Consider the following 7,260-nt stretch of genomic DNA (forward strand, 5'->3'; position numbering starts at 1 on the left):
TAACTTCATGCCCCACCTCCCTTACTTCCAGCTAGTAAGGATCACATAATTCCTAACAAAGTTTTGACACAGATTCCCAATTCGGGCTTTCAGAACATATAGCACGTTGCTGTAAGCAAGCACATTCTCATTCAAAGTTACAAGTTACTATGTAGGAACAAGTTTGTATAGGTATTTCAAAGATGCCCAGTACTGAGCTAAACTTGGTATGTGTCCAACTCCTAGAAATAACTTCATGCCCCATCTCCCTTACTTCCAGTTAGTACGGATCACATAATTCCTAACAAAGTTTTGACACAGATTCCCAATTCGGGCATTCAGAACATATAGCACGTTGCTGTAGGCAAGCACATTCTCATTCAAAGATGCAAGTTACTATGTAGGAACAAGTTTGTATAGGTATTTCAAAGATGCCCAGAACTGAGCTAAACTTGGTATGTGTCCAACTCCTAGAAATAACTTCATGCCCCATCTCCCTTACTTCCAGCTAGTAAGGATCACATAATTCCTAACAAAGTTTTGACACAGATTCCCAATTCGGGCATTCAGAACATATAGCACGTTGCTGTAGGCAAGCACATTCTCATTCAAAGTTGCAAGTTACTATGTAGGAACAAGTTTGTATAGGTATTTCAAAGATGCCCAGAACTGAGCTAAACTTGGTATGTGTCCAACTCCTAGAAATAACTTCATGCCCCATCTCCCTTACTTCCAGCTAGTAAGGATCACATAATTCCTAACAAAGTTTTGACACAGATTCCCAATTCGGGCATTCAGAACATATAGCACGTTGCTGTAGGCAAGCACATTCTCATTCAAAGATGCAAGTTACTATGTAGGAACAAGTTTGTATAGGTATTTCAAAGATGCCCAGAACTGATCTAAACTTGATATGTGTCCAACTCCTAGAAATAACTTCATGCCCCATCTCCCTTACTTCCAGCTAGTAAGGATCACATAATTCCTAACAAAGATTTGACACAGATTCCCAATTCGGGCATTCAGAACATATAGCACGTTGCTGTAAGCAAGCACATTCTCATTCAAATATGCAAGTTACTATGTAGGAACAAGTTTGTATAGGTATTTCAAAGATGCCCAGAACTGAGCTAAACTTGGTATGTGTCCAACTCCTAGAAATAACTTCATGCCCCATCTCCCTTACTTCCAGCTAGTAAGGATCACATAATTCCTAACAAAGTTTTGACACAGATTCCCAATTCGGGCATTCAGAACATATAGCACGTTGCTGTAGGCAAGCAGATTCTCATTCAAAGTTGCAAGTTACTATGTAGGAACAAGTTTGTATAGGTATTTCAAAGATGCCCAGAACTGAGCTAAACTTGGTATGTGTCCAACTCCTAGAAATAACTTCATGCCCCATCTCCCTTACTTCCAGCTAGTAAGGATCACATAATTCCTAACAAAGTTTTGACACAGATTCCCAATTCGGGCATTCAGAACATATAGCACGTTGCTGTAAGCAACCACATTTTCATTCAAAGTTGCAAGTTACTATGTAGGAACAAGTTTGTATAGGTATTTCAAAGATGCCCAGAACTGAGCTAAACTTGGTATGTGTCCAACTCCTAGAAATAACATCATGCCCCATCTCCCTTACTTCCAGCTAGTAAGGATCACATAATTCCTAACAGTTTTGACACAGATTCCCAATTCGGGCATTCAGAACATATAGCACGTTGCTGTAAGCAAGCACATTCTCATTCAAAGTTGCAAGATACTATGTAGGAACAAGTTTGTATAGCTATTTCAAAGATGCCCAGAACTGAGCTAAACTTGGTATGTGTCCAACTCCTAGAAATAACATCATGCCCCATCGCCCTTACTTCCAGCTAGTAAGGATCACATAATTCCTAACAAAGTTTTGACACAGATTGCCAATTCGGGCATTCAGAACATATAGCACGTTGCTGTAAGAAAGCACATTCTCATTCAAAGATGCAAGTTACTATGTAGGAACAAGTTTGTATAGGTATTTCAAAGATACCCAGAACTGAGCTAAACTTGCTATGTGTCCAACTCCTAGAAATAACTTCATGCCCCATCTCCCTTACTTCCAGCTAGTAAGGATCACATAATTCCTAACAAAGTTTTGACACAGATTCCCAATTCGGGCATTCAGAACATATAGCACGTTGCTGTAAGCAAGCACATTCTCATTCAAATTTGCAAGTTACTATGTAGGAACAAGTTTGTATAGGTATTTCAAAGATGCCCAGAACTGAGCTAAACTTGGTATGTGTCCAACTCCTAGAAATAACTTCATGCCCCATCTCCCTTACTTCCAGCTAGTAAGGATCACATAATTCCTAACAAAGTTTTGACACAGATTCCCAATTCGGGCATTCAGAACATATAGCACGTTGCTGTAAGCAAGCACATTCTCATTCAAAGTTGCAAGTTACTATGTAGGAACAAGTTTGTATAGGTATTTCAAAGATGCCCAGAACTGAGCTAAACTTGGTATGTGTCCAACTCCTAGAAATAACTTCATGCCCCATCTCCCTTACTTCCAGCTAGTAAGGATCACATAATTCCTAACAGTTTTGACACAGATTCCCAATTCGGGCATTCAGAACATATAGCACGTTGCTGTAAGCAATCACATTTTCATTCAAAGTTGCAAGTTACTATGTAGGAACAAGTTTGTATAGGTATTTCAAAGATGTCCAGAACTGAGCTAAACTTGGTATGTGTCCAACTCCTAGAAATAACTTCATGCCCCATCTCCCTTACTTCCAGCTAGTAAGGATCACATAATTCCTAACAAAGTTTTGACACAGATTCCCAATTCGGGCATTCAGAACATATAGCACGTTGCTGTAAGCAAGCACATTTTCATTCAAAGTTGCAAGTTACTATGTAGGAACAAGTTTGTATAGGTATTTCAAAGATGCCCAGAACTGAGCTAAACTTGGTATGTGTCCAACTCCTAGAAATAACTTCATGCCCCATCTCCCTTACTTCCAGCTAGTAAGGATCACATAATTCCTAACAAAGTTTTGACACAGATTCCCTATTCGGGCATTCAGAACATATAACACGTTGCTATAAGCAAGCAGATTCTCATTCAAAGATGCAAGTTACTATGTAGGAAGAAGTTTGTATAGGTATTTCAAAGATGCCCAGAACTGAGCTCAACTTGGTATGTGTCCAACTCCTAGAAATAACTTCATGCCCCATCTCCCTTACTTCCAGCTAGTAAGGATCACATAATTTCTAACAAAGTTTTGACACAGATTCCCTATTCGGGCATTCAGAACATATAGCACGTTGCTGCAAGCAAGCACATTCTCATTCAAAGATGCAAGTTACTAGGTAGGAACAAGTTTGTATAGGTATTTCAAAGATGCCCAGAACTGAGCTAAACTTGGTATGTGTCCAACTCCAAGAAATAACTTCATGCTCCATCTCCCTTACTTCCAGCTAGTAAGGATCACATAATTCCTAACAAAGTTTTGACACAGATTCCCTATTCGGGCATTCAGAACATATAGCACGTTGCTGCAAGCAAGCACATTCTCATTCAAAGTTGCAAGTTACTATGTAGGAACAAGTTTGTATAGGTATTTCAAAAATGCCCAGAACTGAGCTAAACTTGGTATGTGTCCAACTCCTAGAAATAACTTCATGCCCCATCTCCCTTACTTCCAGCTAGTAAGGATCACATAATTCCTAACAAAGTTTTGACACAGATTCCCAATTCGGGCATTCAGAACATATAGCACGTTGCTGTAAGCAAGCAGATTCTCATTCAAAGATGCAAGTTACTATGTAGGAACAAGTTTGTATAGGTATTTCAAAGATGCCCAGAACTGAGCTAAACTTGGTATGTGTCCAACTCCTAGAAATAACTTCATGCCCCATCTCCCTTACTTCCAGCTAGTAAGTATCACATAATTCCTAACAAAGTTTTGACACAGATTCCCAAATCGGGCATTCAGAACATATAGCACCTTGCTGTAAGCAAGCAGATTCTCATTCAAAGTTGCAAGTTACTATGTAGGAACAAGTTTGTATAGGTATTTCAAAGATGCCCAGAACTGAGCTAAACTTGGTATGTGTCCAAGTCGTAGAAATAACTTCATGCCCCATCTCCCTTACTTCCAGCTAGTAAGGATCACATAATTCCTAACAAAGTTTTGACACAGATTCCCAATTCGGGCATTCAGAACATATAGCACGTTGCTGTAAGCAAGCACATTCTCATTAATGATGCAAGTTACTATGTAGCAACAATTTTGTATAGGTATTTCAAAGATGCCCAGAACTGAGCTAAACTTGGTATGTGTCCAACTCCTAGAAATAACTTCATGCCCCATCTCCCTTACTTCCAGCTAGTAAGGATCACATAATTCCTAACAAAGTTTTGACACAGATTCCCAAATCGGGCATTCAGAACATATAGCACGTTGCTGTAAGCAAGCACATTCTCATTAAAGATGCAAGGTACTATGTAGCAACAAGTTTGTATAGGTATTTCAAAGATGCCCAGAACTGAGCTAAACTTGGTATGTGTCCAACTCCTAGAAATAACTTCATGCCCCATCTCCCTTACTTCCAGCTAGTAAGGATCACATAATTCCTAACAAAGTTTTGACACAGATTCCCAAATCGGGCATTCAGAACATATAGCACGTTGCTGCAAGCAAGCACATTCTCATTCAAAGTTGCAAGTTACTATGTAGGAACAAGTTTGTATAGGTATTTCAAAGATGCCCAGAACTGAGCTAAACTTGGTATGTGTCCAACTCCTAGAAATAACTTCATGCCCCATCTCCCTTACTTCCAGCTAGTAAGGATCACATAATTCCTAACAAAGTTTTGACACAGATTCCCAATTCGGGCATTCAGAACATATAGCACGTTGCTGTAAGCAAGCACATTCTCATTCAAAGTTGCAAGTTACTATGTAGGAACAAGTTTGTATAGGTATTTCAAAGATGCCCAGAACTGAGCGAAACTTGGTATGTGTCCAACTCCTATAAATAACTTCATGCCCCATCTCCCTTACTTCCAGCTAGTAAGGATCACATCATTCCTAACAAAGTTTTGACACAGATTCCCAATTCGGGCATTCAGAACATATAGCACGTTGCTGTAAGCAAGCACATTCTCATTCAAAGTTGCAAGTTACTATGTAGGAACAAGTTTGTATAGGTATTTCAAAGATGCCCAGAACTGAGCTAAACTTGGTATGTGTCCAACTCCTAGAAATAACTTCATGCCCCATCTCCCTTACTTCCAGCTAGTAAGGATCACATAATTCCTAACAAAGTTTTGACACAGATTCCCAATTCGGGCATTCAGAACATATAGCACGTTGCTGTAAGCAAGCACATTCTCATTCAAAGATGCAAGTTACTATGTAGGAACAAGTTTGTATAGGAATTTCAAAGATGCCCAGAACTGAGCTAAACATGGTATGTGTCCAACTCCTAGAAATAACTTCATGCCCCATCTCCCTTACTTCCAGCTAGTAAGGATCACATAATTCCTAACAAAGTTTTGACACAGATTCCCAATTCGGGCATTCAGAACATATAGCACGTTGCTGTAAGCAAGCACATTCTCATTAATGATGCAAGTTACTATGTAGCAACAAGTTTGTATAGGTATTTCAAAGATGCCCAGAACTGAGCTAAACTTGGTATGTGTCCAACTCCTAGAAATAACTTCATGCCCCATCTCCCTTACTTCCAGCTAGTAAGGATCACATAATTCCTAACAAAGTTTTGACACAGATTCCCAATTCGGGCATTCAGAACATATAGCACGTTGCTGTAAGCAAGCACATTCTCATTCAAAGTTGCAAGTTACTATGTAGGAACAAGTTTGTATAGGTATTTCAAAGATGCCCAGAACTGAGCTAAACTTGGTATGTGTCCAACTCCTAGAAATAACTTCATGCCCCATCTCCCTTACTTCCAGCTAGTAAGGATCACATAATTCCTAACAAAGTTTTGACACAGATTCCCAATTCGGGCATTCAGAACATATAGCACGTTGCTGTAAGCAAGCAGATTCTCATTCAAAGATGCAAGTTACTATGTAGGAAAAAGTTTGTATAGGTATTTCAAAGATGCCCAGAACTGAGCTAAACTTGCTATGTGTCCAACTCCTAGAAATAACTTCATGCCCCATCTCCCTTACTTCCAGCTAGTAAGGATCACATAATTCCTAACAAAGTTTTGACACAGATTCCCAATTCGGGCATTCAGAACATATAGCACGTTGCTGTAAGCAAGCACATTCTCATTCAAAGATGCAAGTTACTATGTAGGAACAAGTTTGTATAGGTATTTCAAAGATGCCCAGAACTTAGCTAAACTTGGTATGTGTCCAACTCCTAGAAATAACTTCATGCCCCATCTCCCTTACTTCCAGCTAGTAAGGATGACATAATTCCTAACAAAGTTTTGACACAGATTCCCAATTCGGGCATTCAGAACATATAGCACGTTGCTGTAAGCAAGCAGATTCTCATTCAAAGATGCAAGTTACTATGTAGGAACAAGTTTGTATAGGTATTTCAAAGATGCCCAGAACTGAGCTAAACTTGGTATGTGTCCAACTCCTAGAAATAACTTCATGCCCCATCTCCCTTACTTCCAGCTAGTAAGGATCACATAATTCCTAACAAAGATTTGACACAGATTCCCAATTCGGGCATTCAGAACATATAGCATGTTGCTGTAAGCAAGCACATTTTCATTCAAAGTTGCAAGTTACTATGTAGGAACAAGTTTGTATAGGTATTTCAAAGATGCCCAGAACTGAGCTAAACTTGGTATGTGTCCAACTCCTAGAAATAACTTCATGCCCCATCTCCCTTACTTCCAGCTAGTAAGGATCACATAATTCCTAACAAAGTTTTGACACAGATTCCCAATTCGGGCATTCAGAACATATAGCACGTTGCTGTAAGCAAGCACATTCTCATTTAAAGTTGCAAGTTACTATGTAGGAACAAGTTTGTATAGGTATTTCAAAGATGCCCAGAACTGAGCTAAACTTGGTATGTGTCCAACTCCTAGAAATAACTTCATGCCCCATCTCCCTTACTTCCAGCTAGTAAGGATCACATAATTCCTAACAAAGTTTTGACACAGATTGCCAATTCGGGCATTCAGAACATATAGCACGTTGCTGTAAGCAAGCACATTCTCATTCAAAGATGCAAGTTACTATGTAGGAACAAGTTTGTATAGGTATTTCAAAGATGCCCAGAACTGAGCT

Source organism: Diceros bicornis, chromosome 31 (assembly GCF_020826845.1).
Source record: "Diceros bicornis minor isolate mBicDic1 chromosome 31, mDicBic1.mat.cur, whole genome shotgun sequence".
Classification (NCBI taxonomy): Eukaryota; Metazoa; Chordata; class Mammalia; order Perissodactyla; family Rhinocerotidae; genus Diceros; species Diceros bicornis.